Raw genomic sequence first — 17,724 nt, forward strand, 5'->3', positions numbered from 1 at the left:
AGAATAGAAACATGTTGAGTCCAATCTTTTAGTATGTTTTCAATTAGAAGCCTACTAGAACAAAATTCAGATTCTTATTAGTGGAATGAAGATATATACTCTGATGCTGTTTCATAACTTACTGAGTTTACCTACTACTTAGATTCCTACTACCAAGGATTGTTTTATAATAGTTTTTTTATTTTGTTTGCACTTCATATTGTAATTTTGATTGTTTTTTACCAATTAACCTTTAATAAAATGTGATACATTTTTCTTCATTCATTTGAATTTTTGGTCCACCTGTTGGACTATCCAACTAATTTATCTAAATTATGTTGTTTAATTTGTTTTACTACTGATTCTCCCCAAAAGAGCATTCGAAGTGAGAACTGTCAAATGAATCTTCTACAATTTCAAAACCTGCAAATTGAATAGTGACCTTAGAAGTGGAAGTGGCAATCAAACCAGCCCACAATCGATATTATGTTATGTTGTTGGGTTCTAGAGTGTGAAATCACCAACTGGTGATTGCTTAGTGCGTATGCCGGGTTTTGAAATTGTAGCATTCGACTGTAAACAATTGGTCCTCACAGTTGCCATTTCAACATTGCATCATTTTCAGTTTCTCTCTGAATAATGGGGAGGACATTCCATAGTCATAGTGCCAAACAGCTAAACCCATTCCCTCCTAGCCTATATTTCTGGGAACTATATGTTCGCCAATCAGAAGTACTTGGCAATCTGAGGGATCTGGCTAGAATGCATAATGTGTACGTGTTCCGTATGTAGGAAGGCCCTTTGCCAAAATACACTTTGTCGGCTTTACTGAGAGACTTAGATGCTGATTCTGTCGCTATTGGGAGCCAGAGCAGAGATCAATGATCACTGCTTTTGAATTGCACTATCTGACTGGGAGCAGGGTGTTAAAGTCATTGCGTTTACAAGATGTCAGGCAGTGAGACCCAGTACAAACTATGTGTGTTGTTCATTCTCAAAAGCATAACTATTGTGTTGGTTTTAATTATTTGGTTCAGGAAAGATATGTTTTAGAGTTCAGACCTGAAAGATCCCTACGTGAGTCATCAAAACCACTTCGTAGGTTGAGTTTGATTGATGGCCATGAACCGCAACGTGGCGGAGGGATTCCTGCGCCAGTGCACATACGCTGTGCCGTTTGGATGGCCATAAGGCGGGTCTTGCAAATTTCAAGTCTGGCGCCTATAATCAAAATGTCAGATGTTTAGATTTGAATACTTTTAAATCGATTCCTTCTTTGAAGGCCAGGGGTTATGTGCAAACATTTTAGACGCAGGTTGAATAGCAGTCAGGTATCATCAGCATAGCTATACAATTCCATCCCATAATTCCTACTCTTGACCTTAATGGGACGTACCTATATGTTGAACAGTACAGGCAATATTTTTTATCTCAGTAGACTGACTGCAAAAGATGCAGAAATGTGCCTGCTGTTCCAATCCTTTAAACAGAGACTATCTGCTGCACGGCTAGTACAGGCACCCAATCGCTTCAGTTTGTCCAGTATCAGCACACGGCCTACCACGATGAAGTCTACAAACAGGCCCAGCATTATTAGAGCAGAGCAGTGATTGTATTGATATCTGATTGGCTATCTGATTGGCATTTCAAAGCACCAACACATAATAACCGGAAACCTTTAAATCCACGGCCCATTCCGAATCTGGATTTTCTGATGTTCAAGATGTTATTTCCCTCAATATAATATTGAAGATGTGAAAAACAAGCATATGCTCTATCATTTTTGCTGATGAGGTCAGGAAACCCACACTCAGGGGGTGTGCTGTGCTTGGGATCTAAGGAGCCAGGCAGGTGCACAACTCATCCTTGCCGCATTCCACACCGGTAAGTGAGAACTTTAGATGTATTAAGGTTGCACCAGATTCCAAGGGTGTACATTTCAAGCGGGTGACACACTATTGTTTACCTTTTGAGGATTTGCAAATGTGGTGTGTTTGTGGCAGTGGTTTTGGTGCAAACTGTTCACTGAAGATTATTTTGATGATGTTGCAATATAACACAGCATCAAGCAGAAGGCTGCACAGTTTGCATTTGAAAAGAGAACATTCCCATGAGATTCAGAGAACTCTTGCGACATGGAATTGAAGCCTTGTGTGTATTATTTATTGCAATGTAGAATTAGGCTTACAATCAATAGTGTAATGTTATGTACCTTAGTGATCAATGTTATTTGCATGAGCGTTTAATCCAAATCATGCTTTCCTGACAGCATTTGTGATGGTGAAAAGTGAATGCAGCTTTGGTTACATGCTGTGCCTCTACCCAACACTGCAGGGTGTGCTAACAAGCCTCATTTTATTTCTGTAATAGGGCGCACATATCCCAATACTGTTCATGATGCACCATTTGTGTTCTTCTCAAAGTGATGCCTGTGGTTTGGCTAATCCACCCCATGTGGCGTTTTTTCTTCATGGACAATGAGGATGTATCTGTATAAACTTCTCTCTTCACTGGTGATAATGAAAATCAAACTTGATAAAATAATTATTAAACGCAACTTTGTGTTTTGTCTTCTGCTCTAAAGAGGGACTTAGATGAGCAGAGTTTTGCTTATATACTTCCATCCTCCTTGTATAATTACAATCCTAATAATTATTTTCCGGAAAGGACACGGAACAGAAACAGCCCTGGTGGACCTAAAAAATCAGATCACCCTAATCATGGACAAGGGCAAGCCAGCTCTCTTGCTCCTCCTAGATCTCTTGGCTGCTTTCGATCTAGTTGATCACAAGACCCTCACCTCACACCTCACACACTCTGCCAACTTTTCTAAAGAATCAGCCCTATGGGTCACCTCCTTCCTAGAGGGTAGCGCCATGAAAGTCTTCTCGGACATCGCCAACGCCACTCCCACGACAATCCACTGCGGAGTCCCTCAAGGTTCCTGCACTGCTCCCACACTCTACAACCTGTTCACTAAACCTCTTTTCGACAAACTCGACTCCTACGGCATCACATACACGAATTACGCGGATGACACACAAGTACTTCTACCCCTTTTTTGAAATATCATCCAGACCTGGATGGCAGTAAACGGCCTCTGCTTAAATGGAGACAAGACGGAAATCATGATATTGGGTCAACAGAGCACCCTAGACAAACTGGACACACTGTACGCTAACTTCTCCATTGACAACTCCATCATCCCTGTCTCCACAGCGGTAAAGACTCTGGGAGTATACATAGACTCCTCTCTTTCTATGAACAGACAAGTCAGCGCTATCACCTCCTCATCTGCCCACACCACCAAACTCATAAACGCCATCAAGCCTTACCTCTCCAAACCCATAGCCAGAGAAACCATTGGAGCCAAACTGGACTATTGCAATGCCCTCCTAGCGGGCACATCAGCAAAAAACCTAAACAGACTCGAAGTCACACAGAACAATGCGCCCCGGGCTGCTCTCAGCATCCCAAAAAGAGAGCATATCTCCCATGCCAGACTTTCAGCCCAACGGCTACCGGTTAAAGAACGAATTACACTCAAAATCCTCACCCTCACCCACAAATTCCTCTCTAACTCCGCCCCGTCCTACCTATCAGAGACCATCTCCAAACCCTCCTCCGCCCGCCCCACCAGAACGCAATACACCAACCTACTCTGCATCCCACGCATCAAAAAAGCCAAAGCCGGTGGCCTAAGCTTCCCCTACATTGCTGCCATGACCTGGAACGCTCTCCCTGCAGACATTAGGGCGGAAAACTTGCTCCCGATTTTTCATAGGAAACTGAAGACCTCTTTCCTTGCACAATAATGTGACCCAGGCAAATCCATGTAAATATATTGCATTGCTACCGTACAAACACCATATCTCCCACTGTAAATAATGTATTCCTTGTTAATATTGCTTTATTGTATTGTCTTATTTGTAACCAAGATATGTCTGTAACAAGCGTCACGATGCCCCCGGGCTGACGTGCGCTCTACAAATCTGAATAAATAAATAAATAAATAAATTGAATCTGTGATTAAGAATGTTCAAACAGTTCTGTTTACAATTCTAAGCAATGTGCATCTATGTATGTAAATGTTCTCTAGTGATGTGATTTATGAAGCATTCCATCCCACCCTGATGGACCTTAAGGAGTGTTATCAGCTTTTCCTGGCTTAAGGACCTGAGATGAACCCACGGCACTTAATGAGGAAGCTAGAGCTGGTAGCACATGTTACAGCCATGTCAAAGCCGTCTGTAATGCCAGTGTCAACTGCAGTAGCTGTGACATGGAGAAAGAACAAGGCTGGATTTGAGAAAAAATATTTTCCATTAGGGAGTGTGTGTCGGTGCACCCCCTGATGCACAGATCGTTTTGACACATCAAAGGGGTGTCCATAGCAGAATAAGTGTTGTGGTGTGATAGTGGGGTTGTGCACAATAGAAAAAGGTCTGCCAGGGCCAAAATGAAAGTCAGGCAAGACGCTGCATTAACTCATACAAAATACTTATCGGGCAATCAGCACCCCAGGTTTTGATTTGGAAACCCGGGATGCTGACAGCAATGTATTTAGTATGAATGACTAGGCCGCGCACACTGATCGAAGTACCTTAGTTAAGTACCGCTTTGCCCGCTTTCTCCGCTAGCTCTGAGACTCTGTGTTGTGGATTGCATTTGCTGACTCAGACATTGCTGCAGTGATTGGCTGAGTTATAGAAGTTTCCCTGCTCTGTCTTCTGTCTACGTTCTCCAAGTATCCATTGGTGTCTAAGGACTTACTATTTTATGCTTGTTTGCTTGCAGAGCGAACTTTTTCCAAGTACTCAACAACGCCCACAATAGGGCTGGACTTTACTACTCGCGCACACCCTGAACGAAGTACCTTAGTTAAGCACCGCTTTGCCCGCTTCGCCGGGCGCAGCAGAGAGCGGCGTGTCCTTTTCGGTCTTATTTATCAAGTGTGTTTTGTTTTTAACTTTGTTGTTTGTTCAATTTGAGATACCTTTATTTGTGTTTGAAAAGTTTTACGTATAGACGCTTATGTTTAACCATCTGTATTCTTTAAAAACGAGCATGCCTGATCATGCATTCATTTCAGCAAAGATGGCTGCCACAGGCTCCATGCACGTAATGTGCAGAACAAATAAACCTAATGTAACATCAGTGAACAGTATTAATACACACTCACTAAACGATTTCACTTATCTAAACAGATCATTCATAGAGTACAGATGGCTCATCCGTGCCCCTATCTAGCTATTTACCGCCTCCATTTGGCAGCCTGCCAATCTTTTCGTGCCCTCCGCTTTGCGCCCCTGAGAGCTCACTTTGCTCTGTTTTTAACCATACTTCCTCTCATAATATTGATTCAATGCCTCACTTGCTTTCTGATGCTACCCTACTTACTGTTGATGGACTAAAAAAAGTGAGTACTATTCAAACTGTTTCATGTCCTTCTAACAATTTACATGTCATTCATGAGACCCATGAGTCCCATGAGTCCCTGAATGAGGATAACATCTCTATTCATGCAAGACAATGTGTTTCACCTATTTCCATCTGTAATGACACTGTTGAACATGGAAATGACATCTCTTCAATCAGCAGTGCATCTGATGAAATGTTGCAATATGTACAGCCGACGCCGGGCCAACGTTCTAGGGCGCTTCCTAACCAGCCTTCTTCATGAATAACACTGACGATATTAGAAATCACTCTTGCTGCTATCAAAAATACAATCGTGAGTGTTTTTAAATTACTTGAACGGCTGTAGGAAAAAGTCTCTAATCAGAACTTGCAGATTAATTCCATACATGAGTGGCTTGTGACCCTAAAAAAACCACCAACTCCTCTGCCTCTCATGGTTCCGACTACTATTCCAGATGAATCAAATTCTTATCCCATCGTGCCTGCTTTTTCTGGCATCATTCGAACGATCAATGCCGTAATTCATAGTCTTGAACCACGTTTAGGCGACACCTCACGGGTGAGCCTATCTGCTGAACAAGAGGTATCCCCTGAAGAGATTGTTGATCAGACAAGTCAGGCGGCTCTTGCCTTGGAACGTTTGAGCAAACCTACTCAATCTTTTTCTGATTCTTCACTTAGTGCTCGACAAGGCAAAAGACAAATGAAAAAGAAACCCCCGTACGTCTATCTCTAATCAAGAAATCCAAAAATATGGCTGCCACTAAGATTCCCAAAAATTCCATTACAACCTTATTTAAAGCTGTATCTTTCGGTTTGAACTCAGAGTCTAACAACATTAAGAATACTACTCTGAGTTCTCAAGAAGCTGATGTTGTGAAATTTATTTTAACTCCAGCCCAAAAGCTACATTACTCTCCATTATCTAACCTTGTTAATGCATTGGCTAGTTCCATTGTTCATCCTTCAAATAACTCTTTACCACCATAACCAATGCTTCAAATTCAGAATAGATTGAATCCTTCACTTTTGTCAATAAATGTGCCGTCATCTTAGGGTGCTCCAGTTTTCATTCCTCAGTCTCTGCTACCTCAGAAATCTATGGACAGTAATTATCATCTTGCTTTTATAAAATCATCTATTGATGAATATCTAACTTCCAAAATCCCAGTGAAAAATTCCTCTAATGAGGAACATACTCATGTCTTTTCTCGAGATCATATGAGGGAGTTGGTTGATGAGTACCTATATTCCAAACTTGCACCTATGGCAGCAATTGATGTGAAGTCACTACATACTGTAAGTAGACCTGACCAATCTGTACCTTCTTCCAATTCCTCCAGCTCAACAGCATCTCTATTGGAGAATCTTGTTGACACTTTTTTGAAACACATAAGAATGTGCCCATGGACTTTGCACGAAGGGAGTTAACGTCTGACCCATTGATCTATGGGTCTTTGCCCCCTCTAACATCAATGCAACTAATTACAATCTTGCTTTACGGTCTTCGAATTCGATAGATCCCAAAAAGACAGATAGACTGTCCTCTTCCTCGGCACAGACGTCACATGATCAGAACACCAAAATTCCCAATCATAGTGTGTGAAAAAAAGTGCCTCAGACCTCGAACAAACCTGGCACTAACAGTCATTCCCTCATTATGAAATGTAGAGGAGGCAAATTTCCCTTGTACGATCTTAATAGGCAATGTATATTGAACATAATTAATGATGTTGAAATTCTTGAAAATGTGTCCACGGGTGACATTGATCTTGTGGAGTTTATTGCGGTGTGCAGTCATAATCTCGAAAAAATAATATCGAATTGCAAAAATGTCTAAACAATAATGTCAACAAAAAAATGATGATTTTTATTATTTATTTACATTTTTTTTGGGTTCCGGGGGTAGAAAAAAGGTGTAAAACAACAAAAAATGGGGGGTTAGAGGGAACCACCCCCATTTCGAACAAAAAACAACCAAAATAAAAAAATTGACATTTTTTGGTTCGACTTTTTTGTTTTAGACATTATGACTTTCGATATTATTTCATTCGATTTTATGACTATAAACCATTTATTCTGACCAGGACTTCACTATAGTGCGATTGTGGATCCCCTCAGCGATAGGTGCCAAAACTATCTGGAGTGCGAAATTAATGATTTTCAATTTTAGGATTCCTCATCTCACAGGATCCTGATAGGTCCCAAGTACTGTTTAATCCCATGAATCCTTCTCTAACTGGGCCTGAACCATCTATCTCTAAGTCACGCATATATCTCTCCACCAAACACTCATAACCACAACATGATCAAAAGACCAATACCGCCACCTTAGGTAGCTGGACTATGAGGGGACATGCACTTCTCCAGAGATCTATTGACCTTTTTCCACAACTTTATATTACATGCTAGCCCTTCAGGAGACTTGGTTAACTACTCCTCCAATTTGGGATAATTATTCTACCTCTCTCGTACCTGCTATAAGAAGATATAAGGGACGACCTATGTCGGGCCTCCTAGTGGCTGTGAATCTATATTCCATTTTTTCTATTGAATCTTGGGCTGCCTTTGATACCTCCATCCAATTGGTTAAATTAGTTGGTTCCTGTGGAAATATTACATTATTCAACATCAATCGAAATCCGATGAGAATTTCCAATCAGATTTTTTTTCAAGTACTCTCCGATATGCTGGAGATAGTCACCCTCTCGAAAGATATCATAGCAACCATCTTAGCTGGCGACTTTAATATAGATTGTTTGAATCCCAAAAATGATGCTGCCACCCGAGAAGCACTCATGTGGTTACATTTTCAAGGCCAATTGTCCTTACATCTCCATAGAGACAATGGTACTGTCAATCACTCACTAATAACGAGGCTCGAACTCGGTTTTCTTGGTCGCCAAGCAAGCTTTCTAATCTCAGTAGTCTTGACGCCTGTATGACTTTCGACAAAACTAAGATAGAATACACTCATATTCTTCAAAAAGTTTACAAATTATATTTTAACATTGAAATCCAAACCAATAACTCACTTACACTCTTTTGATAGTGAACTAAAAAATAGGAGAGCCATTTATAGAAAGGAACAAAAGACACTCCTTTCTTCTACATGTATTTATCGTTTCAACGCCCTTAAAACTGCGAAATGTAGATATGCAAATTGGGTTTGTGCCCGCAGATCTATTTTATATCAGCATGACAGTGAGATCATGCTCAATACTCTTGCATCTAAGAATTCAGCAGATACATGGAACCTCCTCTCCTATAAAAACTGTTCAATACAACCTGGTTCTCAGGCAAATGGTGTACAGGAGGATCAATGGGTCTTATATTATTATTATTATATAGATTTATGCTCATCCCCTATTTGACAACTTTACATTTATTATACAGACTAAGTCCAAGTGGATCTTAAATTGTGATATCGAATCCATCATTTATTAGATAAAATTGGCTAATAAGTCTAGAGGAGCTGGACCGGATGGTCTAAGTAACAACATGCTAAAGAACCACCCAGAACAGAGGGCAGAAATGTTGTACCATCATTTTCAACAAATATTAGTCTCAAAAAGTTTACCTTCTTCCTGGCACACGTCCATCATTGTGCCTATTTTCAAAAAGGGTGATCGGTCGCTACCGTAAAATTACAGACCCATTGCACTCCTCGACACTCCGGGAAAAATATTTGCTAAATTTGGACTTCAAGACTTTTGTGCCTGGACCATACTCAAACATCATTGAGAGCCACACCAATCAGGTTTCATTGTGGGAATGGGCACTACTGTCAATCTGTTTTTTCTCAATGCCTTGAAGTTACACTGTCACTCTCAAAAACAGAAAATATATTTTGCTTTTGTGGACCTTCACTCAGCGTTTGACTCAATATCCAGAGTCAAACTCATGACCAAACTTGCCAGAGATAAATTTCCGTCCACATTGTCTGATATCATTTATGAGTTCCATTCTTCCACATTTGTGCAAATCAGAATTACTCTCAATGGTTTACTTTCAAAACCAATTGCTACTTCCCGCGGTCTCAAACAAGGATGTCTTTTGGCTTCTGCAATTTTCAATTATTTTATCCATGATATCAAATACAACTTTGCATCTGTGATAACAGATTCTCTGAATATTAATGGACTTTCCATAAAGGCCCTGATGTATGCCGATGATATTGTGTTAATATCCAAAACTCCTAATGGGTTGCAAAAACTGTTATCTACTTTTGAAGCATACATAGTTACCAATGAACTGAAAGTAAATACGGCCAAAACACAAGTGGTCATGTACAATCCCAATCGTGGATGTCATACCATGAAGCATTGGATTATTGACAATGTAAAACTAACTGTTGTTCCAGCTTATACATATCTGGGTATAATTTTTGAAGCAGTAACCAAATCTACAAAACACTTAAGCTTAATTGACTCTAAAATTATATCAGCAGCATCCCAAACTCGTATTCTTCTTGGGAGATATGGTAAATTTTATGTTATGCCGGCTGTCATCTTCTGGAAAATGAAAGTCATCCCTAACATTCTATATGGCTTGGAAACAGGGCCTCCTCTGCCTGTATATACTCATGATAAGTGGGAAGGTAAATTTTGTTATTACATCTTCCACAATGTATCCCGATTTTGTGGCTACATTACAAATTGGGTATTATTTCCTTATTTGCCACTTATCTTTGGAGACGATGTGCCTTTTTTGAGAAAATGTCTCATTTCCACTCAAACTGAAACACTACTAAAAATGCTATCTACCTACATGTTTAGCACTGACCATTCATTTTTACAGTCATGGCTTAGTTCTGTGTACAAGGCCCTGGTTCATGCAGATATCACAATTGACCTTCTAATTTCCAATCCAGACAAAGCAAAGCAGAACATTTCCCATATGGTTTGGATTGATAATCAGCTGAAATGTTTGACATACAAAAATGCTACTAGTGATGGTTTTCCGCCAAAATCGAGAGGAATCTTGGAAAAATATCTGTCCAAAGCCCTTTCTCCATATTATAGACAATTGATTCTGCGTTTTCGATTTCACATATGGAAGAGTAGGGACTATCTATTGACCAGAACATCTGTTATTTTTATTTAATTCCTGGTACTCCCGAATACTTGGACCATCTCATCACTCAGTGTGTCTCATTATATGCCAGGAGACAAACACATTTTGATATGTTTTGCTTTGAGCGATTCGAGTGACTGTTGGGCCCGTATCTATGGTTCTTCATCATTGGCTCTTCAGGTAGCAACTGTAAACTTTCTATTATCTTTGCAATTAGATACTGCGTGAAACTTTATGGACAATGGATATTTTATGTGATTTTACTTTTGTTACTGTTGCTTGTTTTTTGTGTATTTATGGTATATGGAAGTGTTTCTTTTGTTTTTAATTTGTCATATTCAATTTTGCTTTTGATTATGTTCTATTTTATTGTAAATATGAACTAATATGATACATAATTGTGTTTATCTTTTTGTAAATGTATATTGAAAAGTTGATTGTTTCAACTAAAAACAATATAAAAAAAATATATATATGAAAAAAAGAATGACCAGGCCATCCCTTTCATTCACCCAAAACACTTAACTTGCTAAGTGGCTCCGTAGGGAAAATCATTGCAACAGGTTTCAATCAGGCTTTGTCAGGGGTTGAGGACCAGTCTTAACATCACTGTATTGTCGATATTAAAATGGCATGCTCTTGAAGGCAGGGGAAAGTATTATACTGCCTTTGTAGACCTAGTTGCAGCCTTCAACAGCGTCAATAGATCTAAATTCTGGTGAAAACGGACCTGGAATTGTCCAGCTGACGTGAAAGAGGAACCCTCAATGAGGGTTACATTGAATAAGGAGGGTTTGCTAACCAAGGAATTCCACACATTTAGAGGGGTGAAGCAAGGTTGCCCCCTCACCCTGGCATTTGTTAACCTCTTTGTCTCTGAACTTGAGGACTGTTTATCAAAAGCTAAAAGCTTTCCTCACACTGTTGGAAATGTAAAATTAGGTTACTTACTGTACGCGGATGACCTGATTTTGAATGATCATCAACAGCCATTGGTATGCAAAATTCGCTCAACCTCCTGGAAGAATATGTAAAAGAAAATTATTTGCAGATCAATTGCTCGAAGACTAAAATTCTGGTTTTGGAGAAGCCACAGAGGAGGAAAAACCTGGGGAACTCGTGGTGTTTGGGCACCTCTTAGATCGAACAGATTACTGTGTTCAAGTGCTAACCAACACGAGTCCCACCTAGCTAACTATGGTTGATTCACTAGGGGAAAAAGTCACAATGATGGCAAACCAAGCAAATTTCTTTAGCAAAAAGTATTATCGCATCTCCATGGTTCCAACTGTGGAGTTCTACAAATACAAAGTGACAGCTTTGTTGGTCTACGGTGCAGATGCCACGCTCTTTGTTCCAGACCGGGTGTGGGCAAGGCTTGAAGGGATTTTTTGGAAGAGAGTGTTATGCCATCTTAAATCAGTGCCTATTCAGATCATCCAGCAATAGCTAGGGTTAATTCTTTGAAGGCTAGGTTTTTTTTTGGGCTTCGCTGCCGCTTTTTACGAAATGCATCTCGGAAGTCACTCCCCCGCATTTTACAATTTTAAAACACGATATAGACAATGATGAAGGCTGTGCATTACAGCAGTGGATGAAAAGATGTAGGGCTATGTTGGACACAGATGGCTCCTCAGAGGATGAACTAAAGGGTAACCCAGACAAAGTGGAGAACAGATTGGATCCTAACCTAACATCGGAGGAAGCCAACAAGTTCAAACTATTCTACCACCTGAGACATGAAGTGTCTAAATTTCCTAGCAGTTATTTTAGATCCCAACTTATGGGGATCAGATTGAATTGAATGCCTACAATGGAACTATTGCCGCTGAGAATGAAGCAAGACCTATAACAGCTACCCGTGATCATTGTAAAAAACATGGGGTGGAGGATAAACTAAAGCATGTATTGCTTTTCTGTCAGGAGTGGACGGAATGAGAACTACCCATTTTAAATCTTTTGTGGAGGCACATAGCACTTTATTGGCGGAGGATTGGTGGTTGTTTTAATTAGTGGGGAAAACACCCGTTTGGTACTGGCAACAGTTTTGTTTTTAGACGTTATTTTTAAATCAAAGATTAAATGATGATAACCAAGGGCTATGAACTGCTTCTGATTTTTGCAAATGTGTGTTTTTCTATGAGAATTGATGTAATGATTAAATTTGATGAAGGGTGTTTGTATGAATTTGCAAAAACGTTTGTAATAAATCAAAAGTGAAAATAAAAAAATGTAAAAACAAAAGAATCCAGGTGGCACCATGTTTTTTGGGCCTTCTATAGTGGCAGATGGGTGCTGTTTTGCACACATATGCCCCATGGAAGGCAAAACAACATTGCACACTCCAAGGTGAGGCACACTTAGGGGCATAAGGGGCTGGTCTGCCAGACCCCTCAGCAATCCCCCCCAAGGAGGGGCAGATCCTTTCTGCTTCCCTTGGGGTGGAGGGGCAGAAGTGGGGGTCTGGCCCCATTTTGCCACCCCTGGGAAGCAGAAAGGTGCAATAGACCACCAGGGAATGGATTTTGGAGGTAGGGGCCGCTGATGCCAAGCAACCACCCATCCACAGAAAATGGCAACCAGACGGCATAACTTTGTTTTGCCTTTTTTAGGGAAAATTAGTGCAGTTTTGAACTGATTTGCCCCCAAGAACGTCAAAACAACATCACACTCAACATATAGGGGACTGCTTGGGAGTATTAGGGGGCTCGCACCATGCCCGTGGGTCAGCCCCCTCAGCATCCCCCCAAGGAAGGGCAGACCCTTGCTGCTACCATTGGGGGGGTAACATTGGGGTGCTGGAACCATTTTGACACCCCTGGGAAGCAGCAAGGACCACAATCCACCAGGCATAAGATCTTGGGGGTGGGATATCCGGGTGGGAAGGCCCAGGCCAATATGCCCCTCACCCTTTCCCCCCAGAAATTGCCTACAAGATGGCATAATGTTGTTTTGCCTTCTATGGGGGCAAATTGGTTCTGTTGTGCACCAATTCGTCCCCAAGGAAGGCAAAACAACATAGGGCAATTTTGCCAGAGGCACACTTTGGGGCATCAGTGGGCTGGCCGTATGCTTATATGGCCAGCCTTCTCAGGAATCCCCTAATCAAGGGGCAGCTCCTTTCTGCTTCACTAGGCGGGCAAAATTGAGAGTCTGATCCCATTTTGCCAACCCTGGGAAGTGGTAAGGAGCACTAAGCCACCAAGAAAAATATGTTGGGGTAGGGAGACTGTTTCACCCGTTGCTCGTCACAGTGCCGCTGGCTGTCCTGGATCTCTGGCAGGTCCACGTTAGAGGTTTTCCCTCCGGCGAGGGATGGGGAACCTGCTGGGGCTCCCTGTGACAATCATAGGGCTTGGAGACTGTCGTTTCACATGTGAGAGAGGTACCGAAGGATGGTAGCAGCACCGCCGGCTGTCCTGGTGCTCTGACCATGCCGCGTTACTGCATTTCCCTTCAGGCAGTCGAGCCACATGCGAGGCAGATGCCCACAGCCAAGGGCAGTACACCCAGCCATCCAAGAGCTCTGGCCGGGCTGCATTAGAGCTTTTCTCTCCAGGGAATGATGGGGTCCCTGTCGGGGCTCCCTCGGTCTGCTGGTGGGCTTTGGGACAGTCGACCCACATGGGAGACAGGCGCCCAAGCCTGTGGGCAGCAACGCCGGCCATCATGAAGCTCTGGCCACGCTGCATTACAGTTTTTCCCTCCGGGGAGGGATGGGAACCATGCTGGTATTTTCCAAGACCGCTGCTGGGCTCGGGGGCAGTTGATCCACTTGCGAGGAAGAAGCCCGAGTCCAGGGGCAGCACTCCCGGCCATCCTAGAGCTCTGACCTGGCTGCATTACAGATTTTAACTCCAGGGAAGGATGGGGACACTACCAGTTCTACCTGAGACCACCACTGAGTTTGGGGATGGTCAACACATGTGAGAGGTAGATGCCCAAGGCTGCGGGCAGCACCCCAGCCCTCCTGGATCTCTGACCATGCCACGCTATAGAGTTTTCTAACTGGGAGGGATGGGAACACGATAGGGACGTCCCACGACTGCTGCCTTGCTGGGGGGCAGTTGGTCCAGGTGCGAGGCAGGCACCCAAGTCTGGGGTAGCACCCTCAGATGTCCTGGAGCTCTGGCTCGTCTGTTTTAATGTTTTTCCCACTGGGGAAGGATGGGGAACATGCTGGGGGGCCCTACGACTGCTGCTGAGCTGGGGGGTGGTCGACCAACGAGTGAGGCAGATGCCCAAGGCCAGGGGCAACAATCCCGGCCATCCTATAGCTTTGACTAGGCTGCATTGCAGATTTTTCCTCCAGGGAGCCATGGGGAGCCTGTCGGGCTCCCTGGGACCACTGCTGGACTTGTGGACTGTTGACTCACATAGGAGACAGGCACCCAAGGTCGGGGAGAAAACTGTTGGCTGTGTTGAAGCTCTGGCTTGGCCGCATTATAGATTATGCTTCCGGGGAAGGATGGTGACCCTGCTGGGGCTCCCTGGAACTGCTGATGGTCTTGGGGTTGGTCGACCTACATGAGAGGAAGGTGCTCAAGGCCAGGGCAGAACCCCTGGTTGTCCTGCATCTTTGGCTGGGCAGCATTACAGCTTTTCCCTCCTGTGTGGGATGGGGACCATGTCAGGGATCCCTGAGTCCGCCGCTTGACTGGGGAACGAAAGACCCACATGGCAGACAGGTGTCCATCACCAGGGATATCACCCTCTGACTGTCCTGGAGCTCTAGCTGCCCTGCATTACAGCTTTTGCCTCCAAAGAGGGATGGACACACTGCCAGGGCTCCCTAGGACCGTGGTTGGACTTGCGGATGTTTGACTCACATTGCAGACAGGCGGTCAAAGCTGGGGGCAGCACCCCTGGCAATCTTGGAGCTCTTGCCGTGTTACAGCTTTTCCCTCCAGGGAGGGATGGTGACTCTGCAAGGGCTCCCTCAGACTGTATCTGGACTGGGGAACAGTTGACCCCATGGGAGTCAGGCATCTAAGGCTGGGAGAAGCACCCCTGACCACCCTGGAGCTCTGACGATGCCACCTTACAACTTTTCCACCCATGGAGGGCTGGTGACATTGGCAGGGCTCCCTGGGACTGCCACTGAACTGCTGGGATCTGTCGACCGGGATGGGAGACAGGCGTCCTAGGCCGGGGACATCCCGCCAGACATCCTAGAGCTCTGGCTGGGCTATATTACAGCTTTTTCTTCCAGGGAGGGATGGCACACTGCCAGGGCTCCCTGGGACAGCTGATATACTTGTGCACTCACATTGGAAACAGATGCCTAAGGCCGGTCCTAGAGCTGTGCCCATTTTGAATTACAGATTTTCCCTCCGGGGAGGGATGGGGACCCTGCCAGGGCTCCCTGGGACCATGGCTTCACTTGCAGATGGTCGACCCACTTTGGAGACAGGCATACAAGGCCTTGGCAGCACCCCTGGCCATCATGGACCTCTGGCTGTGCTGCGGTACAGCTTTTCCCTCCAGTGAGGGATGGGGACCCTGCCGGGGATCCCTGGGTATGACGCTTGAATTGGGGGCGATCGACCCACATTGGAGACAGGAGCCCATGGCCGGGCACATCAACCCAGACTGTCCTGAAGCTCTGGTTGCGCTGCATTACAGCTTTTCCCTCCAAGGTGGCTGCTCCCTGGGACCACAGCTGGAAATGTGGATGATCGACACACATTGTAGACAGGCGCCCAAGGCCAGAGCCAGCACCCCTAGCAGTTGTAGATCTCTGGCTGGGCTGCCTTATAGCTTTTCCCTCAAGGGAGGGATGGGAACCAATCCCAGGGCTCACTGGGAACTCCATTGGACTTGGGGACGGTACCCCCAGCCATCCTAAAGCTCTGGCTGAGATGGATTACCGCTGTTTCCTCTGGGAAGGAGGGGGTTACTGATGGGGCTCCCAGGGACCACAGCTGGACTTGTAGACGGTCGACCTACAAAGGAGACAGGTGCCCATGGCCAGGGGCAGCCCCCCAACCGTCCTGGATCTCTGGCTGTGCTGCTTTACAGGATTTACCTCTGGGGAGGGATGGTGCCCTGCCATGGCTCCCTGGGAATGCCGCTGGACTTGGGAATGTTCGACCAACATGGAGGACCGGTGCCCAAGGATGGGGACATCACCCCCAGCAGTCCTAGAGCTCTGGCTGGGCTGGATTACAGCTTTTCCTTCCGGCGAGGGGTTGGGACACTGCCGGGCCTCCCTGGGACAGCTGCTATAGTTGTGGACGGTGGACCCAGATTGGAAACAGGCGCCGAAGGCCGGGGGCAGCACCCCGCCCATGCTGGAGCTCTGGCCATGCTGAGTTACAGTTTTTCCCTCTGGGGAGTGATGGAGATGCTGCCCGGGCTTCCTGGGCCTGCTGCTGTAATTGTACACTGGCTACCCACATGTAAAACAGAAACCCAAGGCCAGAGCCAAAACCCCCAACCAACCGGGAGCTCTGGCTGGGCTGCGTTACAGCTCATCCCTCGATGGAGGAAGGCAGACCCTGCCAGTTCCCCCTGGGACCGTGGCTGGACTTGTGGATTTTGGGTATACATTAGAGACAGGCGCCGAAGGCCAGCTGCAGTCTCCCCGACCATCCTGGAGCTCTGGCCTGGCTGTGTTACAGGATTTCCCTCTGGGGAAGGATGGGGACCCTCCCAGCGATCCCTGGGATGGATACTGGATATGGGGACGGTCAACCCACATGGAAAACAGGTGCCCAAGGCCCTGAGCCTCCCTGGAACAGTCGCTTGACATACAGATGGTCGACCCACATCGGAAACAGGCACCCAAGGTCTTGGCATTACCCCTGGCCATCCTGGACCTCTGGCTAAACTGTGTTACAGCTTTTCCCTCTGGAGAGGGAAGGGTACCCTGCTGGGGATCACTTGGTAGGATGCTTGACTTGGGGATGATCGACCCACATTGTGGACAGGAGCCCATGGCCTGTGGTTATCTCCCCAGACCATCTTGCAGCTCTGGCGGCACTGTGTTACAGATTATCCCTACAAGGAGGGATGGTGGCCCTGCTGGGGCTCCCTGGGACCACAGCTGGACATGTGGATGATTGCACATTGCAGACAGAACTGTGTTGAGGTGGTGCCCATTTGGGATACACCAGTGCTCCTACTTTGTTGAGTAGTCTTAAAAACTTGGTTCAGGCAGTGATGGAGGTTGTTCCAAATGGGAAAGTGATTTTTTCTCAAATACTGCCTAGGGCACTATGGGACAATCCCAATGTTTTCTGTACC

This window comes from Ambystoma mexicanum, chromosome 7p (genome assembly GCF_040938575.1).
Source record: "Ambystoma mexicanum isolate Mex_15411 chromosome 7p, UKY_AmexF1_1, whole genome shotgun sequence".
In the NCBI taxonomy this organism is placed as follows: Eukaryota; Metazoa; Chordata; class Amphibia; order Caudata; family Ambystomatidae; genus Ambystoma; species Ambystoma mexicanum.